Genomic DNA, 13,166 nt, shown 5'->3' with positions numbered 1-13,166 from the left:
GGTTCAGTGCAGCCATTGCCTGCACCGTCCTCTGACTTAAACCCGGGCAGATACACACGGTTAAAATGTTTGGGATGTGTTGCAAACAAGTTGCCTTCATGAGAACTAAATTGCTTTCTGCTACTCTGATGCTTTTTACTGCATTTTGTGTTAATGCTTTGAGATGCCCAAAGGAATCACTTCTTATTGGCTCTTTCATTCTGAGAAATTATCTCTGTAACTGAGGCATGATAGTCCACTTGGGGTCTTTGGGAAGTAAGAGGCAGATTTAATCACACCTGCAGAGAGCCATGCCGTAGAAAGGCCTTCGTTGTACTCATCCGATGGCAGCAGAAGTGGCTGAAGCAACTGACAAGAAGCAAGAAAATCTTCATTAGTAACGTAGCTCTCCTTGGGATATTTTCATGCTTCTTTATGGAAGACTGACTTTAATCCCCCAAAAGTCAAAAGCAAACATTCTCCTTGAAAATGTTCCAGGTTTGTAGTAATTATCTGCGTGTTGCCCCCTGCTTCTCGGCTATTTCTGGCAGCAAGCGTGTGGGACAGGAGGGCGTTTCGGTGGCAAGCAGATCTTGACAGTACAGGCAGCAGGATGTGGTGTGAATTGCTCATACATCTAAATAACAGTTCTCTTCTGCTGGAAGTGTAGTCTTCAAAACAGCAATCGGGGAGAAATTTGCTATAGTTTAGGTGTTGGTGCCAGTCGTAGTTTATATGTGCTTAAACTGTTTCTGATCGAGACGTGGTCTGTCACACAGAGCATTGTGCAGGGCAGGGTTAAGGCTTTTGGATGTGCTAACACCGCAGCCTTCCCTGAAGATCATTAGTGCAGTTTTGACGGTGTCAGAAATTATTTCTTGAGGCTTCGTGCTGCTAGGAAATCTTCTGGAAGATCCAGCGATTCCCTATGCGCATTGGGTGTCTGGGAAGGGAGACGCTGGCTTTCTGTTGACCTTTGGCACCCCGTCGTTTCCCACTAAAGCGCGTGTCCTGCGGCAGTATAGCTTAAAGCAGCACGCTCGGTGTCTTTGGATCTTCTCAGCCAAGTGCGTAAAGGGCCTGTCACGGGGACGGAGCTCTGTGTTAGGGCATCGCTGTTTACAGAACGTGTAGGACTTGCCAGAAAGCCAACCTTTTATACTTTGAAGACAAGAAACATATAGGAGTTACTTACAGATACCGTTTTCCATGGACAGCCCCCTGGATTTCCTGCAGTGTTGGTGGCTGGAAGCTGGGAACCCGTATTCCCTACCAGCTTCTCCAAAATCAGCCTCCAACTTACCTCCAGTAGAATAGCTCTCTGAGAAGTCAGTGACTTCTCCTACCGTGTCAGTGCGAATATTATTTGGGCTCAATTCTATGGTTTAATTTTGCCTCTATTTAGTAAAATACTTTCCCATTGTTGCCACGATAAGGAGGTGCTCTGGATGCTACAGGATGTCCTAAAATCCTTATTATGTTTAGGCCACATGATGTCATAGGGGAGGAACAACACTGGATTCAGCTGTTCTGGTGAAATAGTAGTAACTTGTCTATGTCATTTGGGAAATGTAACCATGTTTGAAATATCATGTAAATATCAATGAAATACAGATTGGTTTTTTGAAATGGTCCTAACTCGCATAAGCTGTCATATAGCTAAAATATATGATGTAATTTTTAGTTTAATAACACCAGAGTTGAGAATTCAGGCATACTTAAAATAGTAATTAGCAAATTTCTGTTGTTGTCAATCTGTATTTTGGGAGATCTGATAGTTTTGTTCATTCTTTTTCTGCGTACGTGTATGTTAAGGCTGTTGGTGTATTATTCAGCTATTTCTATAAACTGGGATGTAAATCTGTTGTGCTCTTTGAGTTTCGAAATTCTTCACCATCAATCTGGAAAGCTTTAAGTCTGCTAAAATTGGAGTACAGTCAGTGTTGGCAAGGAGCTGTGTCCTTACGGTTGTGCCAGTTCCCCAGAGCCAGGACTTGTAGCCGTTCCGTGTTCCTCCCGCTTGCTGTTGGGGGCCCTGGAGCCCAGCCAGCGCAGCTCGGTGGTGGACCGCAGCACCCCGCGAGGCCAGCATCACAGCAGGCTGGGCGGAACGGGGAACGGGGAGCTGGTTTTTGGTATTTGCTGCGGCTCTGACAAAGAGCACTGTATACATGTTATTGTACTATTCATGCCACTAAAAGTGAGCTCAGGGAAGATGCGTGGTGCTGTTGCTTTAAGGTGGCTAGTGGCCACTAGCTGTGCTCAGCATCGCCTCTGCCAGCTCTGGCATCGTGGCACGTGCTGTCAACTCAGCAGTGGCTGGAAAGCTCAGATAGGACCAGATTTGGCATCAGCATAATCACTTCTGCGGGCGTTGTGCTTCGGACGTTGCCAGCTCCTCGCTGTTTCTTCTTTTTTCCAGCACGTGGTATTTTATATGACCCTGAGGACAGACGGTTGCCTACTAGACTGGCTTGCGTTTTTTTGGTTTTTCCCTCTGTCTTGTCAGCATTCAGGTCTTCAGTTGCAAGGGAGCACTGGGAAATATGTGTTCTATTTTGCTCGCTGTCCTGCTAACGCTTTAGCTTGCTGGAGTCGGTGAGAGTTGGCAGCAGTGGGAGTTAGTGTGCTGTTAGTCATTCCGGTGACATGGCCTGATAGACAAAGCTCTCGAGCTAGTGAAGGAGGATGCTTATCTAAGAGAGAGTTGCATCCAGTCGTTCAGGGTTGTGTAGCCTCACCTTACCACTTGATGCAAATTCTCTTACTCAAATGCAGGTGGAGCTTTTCAAAGCACCTAATATTATGTTCGTGTTTAGCTTATGTCTTGCAAGCATACGAGAAAGGAAGGTGAATCACTCACTTGTATACTTTGATCTTAAAGTTCAGTATTACTCCTTTTCTGTAGGTGGTTGGTTTGTCAGGCAAAATTTCTCGGTCATTGTATTTGAAGATCTCGCCCTCTGTGTCAGAGGCAAGGCAGTTGGAGGAGATGCAGTTAGGATTCCTCGATCTTTGAAATACTTGATTTGGCATAGAATAGTTCATGGACCCATCAATGCATTTTAGTAAGACCATATCACGAGTCAGTGGCTGCTACTACAGTTGTTGTTACTAGAAGGTACGACTCCAAGGTTTTCTGGTTTTGTTTGTGGGGTTTTTTTTTTGGTTTGCTTTGGTTTTTTCCACCCAAGAAACTGTGGACGTGTTTGACTAGTACAGATTAGTTCCTCAGATGAGCCATGGCCAACCTCGGGTGTTTTAATCCAGATACTTGCTTTCAACAAACTTGCTATGAACCATGCACCTTTTGTGCAGATAAACTTTCAGTATCACTACTGAGAACAGAAGTTGAAATTTTGGTTCTGTGGAAGTTGCAATGAGTATATTAATATCTGTCACATGATTTGTCTGCTTCCGACCATACTCTTCTTAAATAAAAAATCGTGCTTTTTGAACAAAAGCTGGCAACTGACTGGCATAAAATAAACGAGGTATTTTTAGAGACAGACAGTGTAGCTTTTCCCATAGTGGATGGTGGAGACCTACCACTAATGCATCACTTGCTTTATGGGATTAGCGTGGCTAATGTGGTGTTTGTAACAGTTTAGTAAATAAGGGCTTTTGTAGAGTCAGTGCACAAGGAGGAAAATGCTGAGAAATCCCCATTGTGATCTGGGATATTTTTCTTGGAATGCCATCACATCAGTTATTCCTGGTGAAGGATGAACAGTGTTTTCAGCATTTCTTAATCATCGTTGCCCATGGAAAACTTATTTTTATTGGAAGTACCTACCTGGCCTCTGTGAACAAAAATCCCTCAGGGAGAAAAGCTGTCATTGAGCTACAGTGGCTCTAAGAGTCTAGGTCAGTAAGCACGAGGTTGTCATGTGCCCTATTTTCCCGAAGAAGTTAATGCTTTGGGATTAATTAAACTCTTTTCAGTCTGTACAGCAGTGTAACCTTTCTTTTATGCATTTTAAGGCTTGCACCATCTAAAAAGTCAAATATGCTATCTGCGTGACTCCAAGGTAAAGACTTGGGGTAAAATTATGTACGTTCTTGAAATGAAAGAGACTTGCAGTGCTTGTCAGCATGTCGCGTGGCCCAAAGCTCTGACCGTTCAAATGCGGAGGTGCTGTTCGGCCGCAGCTCCTAAACTCTCCGTGAAGGAGAGAGCTCTGTCTTTCTCGGTCCCTCTCAAAGTCTTTGGTGGTGAAGTGGCTTCTACCTGCTGCTTTCAGCAGGCCTTCCGCTGTGTGTGGTTTGCAGAGGTTGTTTCCAAATAGCCACTACACGCTACTGAAACCGTCTTGGTTTCGTTGTTTAAGCCTCTCCCCATAGATAAGCGAGCCACGCAGCCTGCTCTGGGCTGTTTGTGTGGTGTTAGTACTACTCCATAGCTGCCGTCGTTAGGGGAACCGCTGCGGCTTGCCCTGTCTTCTAAGAGCGGTCAATCTGACGTTTATGTACTGGTTTTGGCAGGTCGAGAGTCCCAGGCCGTGCGATCCACGTACGAGAGGAAAGACCGCTTACAGAGGGGAAGGGCAGTTTGAGTTGGGTGTCTGAAAACACTTGAGTTCCAAGCGGACCCGAGGCAGGGTTCTTGTTTTAAGAAGGTATCTTTGCGTGCCCAGCGTATGCCTCGGAGCGTTCACCTTCCTAATCGCTGCAACCGCTGTCTCACCCGGCTTGAACTTGAAGCAGGTGCTTCTAACCCTGTGCTCGTTTTTCATGGGTATCCAGTCAGCTGACCAATGATACTCGATTTAAACTTTTCACATGCGAGAGGTTTAAATCTCAATGTGAGAGAGGTGTAAACCACACAATCATGTACTGCTGGCATGAAGAACCTTAGCATTTCAGCACCTCCCTTAACAAGAGAGAGTGTATCCGATGTGAGGAGGGGAGCAGGACAGAGCTGCGCGGGATTCCACGTGCAAGGAGCTTCCCAGTAACGATACGTGCACAGAGGCCTCTTGCCTCTCATGTTTTAAATGGCGCAAGAAAGGAAGTAATGCTTTCTGAGCAAACAAATGGCCAAATGAGGTGGAAAAAATATTTTATTTCCAAAATTCCGGGATTATTATAGACAACGATAAGCCATTTGTTAAAAGCAAGCCTTTACGTTCTTTCTGATTACATACCTGAAACTTTGTGGTTAGTCTGCGTAACTGGAAGTCTCTGTGCTGGCACGATTGTGTCACATAACGCTGGCTGTTGTAGTGAGCCGATTCCGTTACTGGCACTTACAGCTTTGTCTTGTTCATGCAAAACATAGTTGTGTGGGTTGTGATGGGTGCTTGAGGTTAGGGACAGAATTTCATCCCCCAGACTTTCACCTGAACGGTAAGGGCTTAATGCCGAATACACCAGAAGTAAGCGCAGTCCTTAGATTGTACTCCTAATCAGCACTTAAATTCACAGGCAGACCTTGCAGATCCATTTCTGAAATGTGCTCTTAGGCTTGTCATCCAGGTGGCTGCCCACTTCCACTGATCCCATACTAATTTCTGCAATGAAGATCTGTTTACTTTTTATACTTCTAGTTGATTTTGATTAATCAGTAATCCTACAGAAAGATTAACTTCTAGTTTTAATATTATTATAAATCTATTTAATTTTTTTAAGCAGGAATAGGTGTTCTAAAAATTGACGTTGTGCAACACTAGGTCACAGGTTTTACTGTTCAATCAGAGATGGAAGTTGAAAGACATCATTCCAAGTATAAAAGCTAATTCCAATATTAATAATTCTCTTACCAGCTAAAAAGAAGTAATTTTATGCATTACTCTTTTCTTTAGGAGCGCTTGCTAATTTTGAATGTCTCCCACTCTAAGGAGTCAGTGGAAGTTATTTTAAGCTGCATTTTGTGGTTACTATAGGTAAGTTGGTAGTACGTATCTAATCTTGGGCGGTGCTATACCGTTGCTCAGTGTTGCATGGCGAGGTCTTTTCAGTACCCTGAGAATGGCAAAGTTGTGGTCATTTGGAGTAAATTTTAAAATATGTGTGACAGGCTGTTCATAGACATAAGCACGGATAAAGAGAAGGTCGTGGACTTCATGTAAATATTCAGATGAGGTTATGCTAACTTCTGGTTTTGGGAGATACTGTGCATTGTTTCCCTGGCAGAAACAGCCTTTTAGATAAACGTTAAATATAGACTGGCGCTGTCAAAAAAAGAGAATGTGTATCACTTAACACTGAAAGTGATGCTTCATAAGGACCTGTTTCAATTTATAGTTCAATAAAACGGGTAATCTGTGTAGGGATATTCTGTCCTTGCCTACAATTCTGCAGTTCTGACAGGATCACGTTCCTGGTTTTACCTTCATGCTGTCCCAGGCTGAAATACTTCATATTTAACACTCTGGGTTCTATAAATAATTGACGTGCCTATCTTAGCAACTGAAGATCAGCAGCAAATTGTATTGTTGTTGAATAATAGGGTGGTTCTGCATTCTTTACTGCTTTACATCTTAATTTTCACTCTGCTACTGAGAGTGTAGGAATTGATTTACTCCACTTCAGGGGAAAAAAAAAAAGTATTACCGTTCCAGCCCTTCAGGGGAGGAAGTTCAGGGGAAAGTCAAGAACTCACAATGAAACCATCTAAGTAAAGACTAGCTATTTCTGCATTTTTTCTGCATGTACTGTTTGTACCTATTTCTCATTCCGTGCAACTCTCGTGGGTCGTATGGGAAAGAATGGGTTTAATGGTTAGACAAGGTTTAGGCAAATCTGGAAAGAAAACTGCTCTGTAGCTAAAACTAATGAGAAAGTATTAAACCGATCATTTTTGTTTACAAGAACTACTGCGTATCCTTGATGACAGAGAGGAAAGGTTTTGTGTAATAAGGCACCGGACAGGCACCCGAGGGATAATTTGTGTAGCTGCACTGCCATAGTACCAGTGTAAGCAAATCACGATTGATTCTAGTTTGTGATACTGGAACTATACTTCCATTTGGTTTATCTATTCATAAATAATGATGAAAAAAGTCTGGGAAATTCCTTCTCATTGTGAATTTATAGCATGGCAGAACCCAGTCGTGATGGAGTCCTTTAAAGATTTGAGATAATGATTTCAACAAGAGTGCTTTTTAATTGAAAGCGTGAGTGCTCTGTTGTTTGTTAATGATGCTTCCACGTTACGCATACACAGAATACATCACAGGAGTGTATGAATGAAGATTTGGCTTGGTAACTCCAGGACAGGTTTTTGGGCAAGGGGCAGAGCCGGGGCGGTGCTGCCATCAGAAGCTCCTCAGGAGCAGGCTGACTCAGGCGAATTTGACGGTGCCTCTGGCTTCCAGTTCCTGAATCTACGTGGCTTCGAACACCACCTGCCTCTGTCACTGTCATCAATTTCTCTTCCTTTGGTTCTCCTTTTATTCTTCTGTCATCGTCTTCCATTACTCACTCTTGTTTTCAGTGCCTGAGGCTGACATTTTCATACCTTGGTGACTAAAGTTTGGCTCCTAGATCCGTATTTATTCAGTTAATATAGACAGCAGTCCAATTTCAGAGGAGTTAAGTATCCTGGAAAAGATATTTGTTTAAAAGTAGTAACAGAAATTTAGGAGCATACCTTTAGGGATCTTAGACTTAAACCTACTTTCCTGTTATTATTTGCTTCAACCATTGCTAGAGATCTGATATCAAACTAACCTGAAGATTACGCTGTCTTGCTCATGTTGAGGGAAAAATAAGAATTATGGAAAATGGCCTTTTCCTCAAGTAATATTGGTTACTACATGGGTTTCTGTGCACGCTGTCGGCCGGGATTCAGTGAGCTGGTGCTGCCAGCTCTGCCGAGCAGTGTTTCCTGGCCAGTCCCGAGCTGGGAGCTGTTCATCCACTGCCCAGAGCAGAGCCAGCTGTGTACCAGCATCGTGCATGATAGCTTTGCATTACTGGTTCTTCGTAGGATTTACACTTTCTTCTTGCTTCTTAGGTAATAAGTGCAGTTTTGCGTACTAACAGGGGAGAGGGGTTAGGATGTGGGGGAAAAGCACTCCCAGAGAGCAGCAGAGAGGGTATACAGCTTGTTACAGCATGATAACAACTTAAAAAATAAAAAATTTAAAAAAAAAATCCTTCCATGTACTTATTGAAGACTGCACTAAAATTATAACTGAGGCTACCATGGATGACAATCATATTACCTCCTTAAACTAAATAACTTGATTGTCTTATTATAACAGAAAGCAAAGAGAAATGTCCTGAATATACTGTAGGAAATTGTCTTTACTAAATCTAGCGCAGCATTTATGAGCATTGCATATATTATTTGATTTTGCCAGAATTACATAAACGGGGGGGGAAATTGTTAATGTAAGTTGACTACCAGAGTAAATCACAGCCTAATTATTCTTTTTTTTTTCTGGCTAAAATTAGAATTTGATATAATGGTCAATAGACATTTTCTTTAATTTTTGAGACATAATTTCTAACAGCTAATCCAAACGAATTGAAGAAAGTTGCTGCAGAATTGAAAAAATAAATTATCTGAATTTTATGGTGACTTACTGGTAAATCCCCTTAGTTGGAGGCTTTAATTTACCTCATATTTCAGTTTTTTCTCCTCTAACTGGCTTATGGGTGTATATTAGAGCAAAAGAATTGTTATTTCCTTAGTGCCACCAGGGTGCTTGGAGCATGAACCAAAGTGAAGACAGAACCTGGCCTGTTCTCATAGGAAATAAAGGACTAAGGACGGCAGAGGAAGGAACATCAGGGCTTGTGGCAGAGGCAGGGTGCCGCAGCGCACGGCGTGCTGGGCGCTCTCCCCGGCATTGCTGGCTGCAGCAAAATGCTGGAGGCTGGCACCCACGTAAGTCAGTTTGAAGTCGTACCGGAATAAATGGGGCTTCAGCACTGCAGCCCCCCGGGCAGCCACTTGTTTCCTTTCTGAACTTAGCGACAGTGTAGAGGAACAAAGTATTTTTGCCCTTGTTCTTGGTTAAACAGGTAAATACTACGTTTAGTGTTGAGGCTACTGGCTTAAATACCTACAAAAAACTTCATGAGGCTTTGCACAGCAAAACTGTCTTTCCTCCACGGTCCATTAAAATGGCTTAGGCTCTGGAGTTATGCTTCGCTTTAGTCTGGTGTAAATTCCTGAGAGCCAATGGAGGCTTACTAGAGATTATTTGAATGCAGTGTTTGTATTTCTGAGGGGAATAAATGGGCTCAGAACTGCCAAGGGAACGGGGAGAAGAATGTATCCAAACCCCAGAATATGGAAGATGACCGAGTTGGGCCTCCTGCTAGGGTAGTATGCGGTTCCATCTATTCTGAGTGTAACCCAGTCTTTTTAGCTCCTGGTAACGTACATCATCTTCAGCTTCCGCACATCATTTTAGGCAAGTTGTTCGGATGGCAGAGCCCTAAACAGAGTATACTTCTCTGGAGAACCTTTCTGAAGAAATGCATGTTTTGGAATATTTACCTGGTTTTGATGAACTTGGGAACTGGCAATTATACTTCACAACTGCAGTGAACTATTGTGAAGTAACAGTGGATTTATACATACACGTTGACTTTGTTAAGACTTGAGTTTATTCCTAGAAGAAACAGCTTTTGATTCTGTAAGTGGAGAGAGGAAAGGGCAAAACCATTTCATTTCTATTGTAACAAGGGTTTTTTTTAAGCATCTCTATTCACACTTTTAAGAGTATTTTTGTAAAAACACTTGGCATTCCTTGCTTCTAAATCACGGAGTAACTTTGTGCAAACAATTCAAAAGAAATGGGGTTCCAACATTGTCATTATAGCTATTAAAACTGTCTGAATTGTTTTGCTTTTTGATGCTTGCCATAGCAACGGTGGATGTATAATTTGCTGAATATCCATAACAGGATATTTGAATGCATTCTTTACAGTTTTACTTCTGCATATAACTAAGCATGCCAAATCATCACATTAACCCAATTAACCAAGCCAGACCCACATCTGCCATGGAATGACAATGAAGATTTTTTTTTTTTTTAAAGAACTTTGGTATTTCACCTCCCTCTTAACAAAAAACCCCAAACACCGTACATCAGAATAGCAGCAGCTCTTATCAGTATGCTGTTAAAAATTATTCATGATTCAGACTGCAAAAACTCCTGGCACATCTACTTTCTCGCCGCTTATCAGCTGGAGGTAGCTCTGTGTTTGTGCCCCTAGAAAGGTAAGACTGAGTTGGTTTATCCTGTACCATACATGCACAGAGTCTTCTGCGGTTCAGTACCTCTGTGCCTTAATAGCGATTAGAGCTTTGATTTTTAAACAGTGGGGAGCTGGGAAACTTGAAAGATACCAGCAGCACTTCAATTCAAATGGCTTCTTTCTTATCAGTTTATTGCACGAGGAATTAAATGAAAGTATGTGGGACTTTGCTGGCATGTTTGATGAAAAATCCGTGTTCAGATAGCATCTGTAATATTACATAGATCACATTGCTGTAATAACCTATATGCTACTGTTAAAATTATGTATTATTTTAGGTATATAAGATTCAGTTTATTAGGGTTTTTTTCTCCTGGTAGAAAAGCTTATATTGAGGAAGAGAATGAGTTCATTAGCCATATGTAGAGGAGTTCGCAGAGTACTTCAGTAACCCCTTAAAAATGCCTTATTCGTCCTCATCCACACAAATTCTCATTGTCTTTACGGACCAGGAAGGATCTAGAAAGCCAGACAGCGCTTCCGAAGACGCTTCATAGAGCAGGTTGCATGCTACTCTAGAGCCAAGGTAGGTTGTGTTAGTTCTGGAAGCAGAGCTGTTACCAACCAGTTGGGTGGAAGTTCCTCCTTCCCCAGACTGTAACGGCTGAGAGAAGGCAGCTGGCATCCTGAACGACCTTGTCAATCAGACCACATGGACCTCGTTACTCTAATGAGCCATAGAAGCACATAAGGAACTACTTGAGCTTTGGAGAGAAGAGATGGACACTCTTGTGCACACAGGTAGCTGATTTTGCATTTCATTATGTTTCTGGGTGATCTCAAGGTCTAACCCCATGTGGAGTACCTTATGGTTATTTGTTCTCAAGAGTATGTAAGTGAATAATGCAGCGAGGGCTATGACCGAAATAAATGTTTGTGCTCGTCCCCCTGAAAAGAGCGGAAAGACTATTTGTGGCAACGGTGGCCGTCTACGTGCTTGGGAGCGGCCTGGGCTCCTGCTTGCGTTCCAGCCGCAAGCGCTGGTGTCTGCAGCACAGAATCCCAATAGCTCTCCAACATCCTTGTATTTGGCAGCAGAGCGAGAACCTTTGTAACTCAGAGGACATGCGTTAGCTCCTCCATTTCTCTCATCTCCTTTTTGTTACGTAGTCTTGCCTGTGGAAGCTCGAGCCCTTTCTGAATACCAGCCTGATGTTAGTCTTGGGCAGGAGACTGACGTGCCAGGAGATAAGCTGGTTCAGAGGAGGCAGGCAGCAGATAGGATTGGCGCTCCGAAGGCACTGCACGCTGTGCTGCTTGGCAAATCCAGCTGCCCGTTTCTCGCTGAAGAAGAGACAGCAAGGCAGGGGGGTCCGCAGGGGGTAGGTGCTGGCACCCGCCGCTCCGTGTGGAGCACTGGGGGCGAGTTCGGTGTGGGCTGGCCCCCGCGTCTTGGTTAGACGTCACCTGAGCACCCAATACAAGTATCGGGAAATGGACTTCCATCTCCTCAGTGCAGAGGGATACCTACTTTAATCTAGTATTCTGTTTTTGCCATAATGCAAACTGTGAGGAGCACCGGCTGTGTGGCTACCTCGTGCCTCTGCTAAGTGTACGGATCATCTCGGAAGAATGTCCAAGGAGAGACACAAATTCCCTAGAACTCATCAAGAAAATGATAGCTCTTTGCCAGTGTGGCAACTAGAAGAGTTTCCAGGGTATTTTGGAACAGCTGAAGGAAACAATTATCTTAGCTGATCCTGTAGCTGCATTAATATTTGTGTGCATTTAGAGGCCAGAGTACACTAGATTAGCTTTATGACCGTCGGGAGCGAGCCTGTCATTCTAGAGCCTCTTCATCAATGTGCCTTTCACGCTCCATGAGATTAGCAGCCGCTGAAAATGGGAAAAAGGAGTTGTCCTCTCCTCTGTCTTAAAAGAGCCCCATCACGCCATACTCCTCTTTTGTCTTGGCTGGGAAATGGCTTCGCTCCTTAGCGGAACCAAAGAGCCAACAGGTCTTTTTAAAGACGTTCCACTCTCATGAGGATCTAAGGGAAAATATCCTTTTTGTGTGTTTAGTTACGCACATCAAAGCAAACAACCGTTTCAGCCTCCATTTGCGCTGTGTGGGCATTAGATGTGGTCCAGTTACACGGAGCTCTGCTTGAGAAGGCAGGAGCGCCCGCGCTCTCCAGGCTGTGACGGAGACGGGGAGAAAGCTCGGCCAGGCAGATGATGCATCGCTCTTCCAAGGCACGCTGCCTTTTGAAAGCACAGAGCGTTGGTTTCGTGGGAGACTCTTGACAGCGACAGCTCCGTGACCTCCCGAGGCTGGGGGCTGTGCAGGGCCAGGCACGGCTCCGGGCCCTCGCCCGTTCGCTCACAGACGGGCGAGCGCTTGTCACACGCTCGGTCCCGTAGGGTCGGCAGGGCCCCTGCGGCTCTGCACAGGAGCCGGTGGGCGACGGGGGAGCCGCGCACTGCAGGCCGCGGCCGCACCGCAGCTCTCGGTGTCCCCGGGGGCCGGGAACGGCGGAGCTCTCTTTTACATCGAGGGCCGGTGGCGAGCCCGCGCGCAGCGGGGGGGCGGCCGTGCCGGGCTGGGCCAACGGCACCGGCTGGGCCGCTCGCTGCCGGCTCTCGCTCCGCTGCGGAGGTGCCCGGCCCGGCCCGGCCCGTCGCGCCCCGCCAGAGGCCGCGGGCCCGCCGCTCGCCCCGGCCGGGCGGCGCGCAGGGCGCGAGGGGCCGGGCCGCGGCGCTGCCCCCGCCGGGCGGGCGGGGCGGGGCGAGGCGGGCGCGGGGATTGGCGGGCGCGCCGCCCGCCGCGCCAATCGGCGGCTTTGTTTAGGGTTACTAGGGCGCGGAGGGGGCGTGCGCCCGCCGGGGCCGCCCGCAGCCAATGGCCAGGGCGGGGGGCGGGGGCGCCGGCGGCCGCCCGGCTCGCCCGCCCCATTGGCCCCGCGCGCGGTCACTCCGGCGGAGGGCGCGCCTCGTTGGCTGCCGGCGCCGGCGGCGGCGTGCGT

At 45.6% G+C, this 13,166-nt stretch overlaps 1 protein-coding gene across 1 annotated transcript in view; it reads left to right on the top strand.

Moving 5' to 3' along the window:
• CAMTA1 (calmodulin binding transcription activator 1) overlaps window positions 1-13,166 on the top strand; it is a gene marked incomplete at its 3' end in the record, with an annotated part of 321,803 nt that overhangs the window by 4,416 nt on the left and 304,221 nt on the right. The gene's annotated exons all lie outside the window — the stretch shown is intronic.

The sequence above is a fragment of the Platalea leucorodia genome (genome assembly GCF_965183815.1).
Source record: "Platalea leucorodia genome assembly, chromosome: 17".
Lineage (NCBI taxonomy): Eukaryota > Metazoa > Chordata > Aves > Pelecaniformes > Threskiornithidae > Platalea > Platalea leucorodia.
The sequence above is the reverse complement of the archived record's forward strand: the minus strand, read 5'-3'. Positions and strand labels throughout refer to the sequence as shown.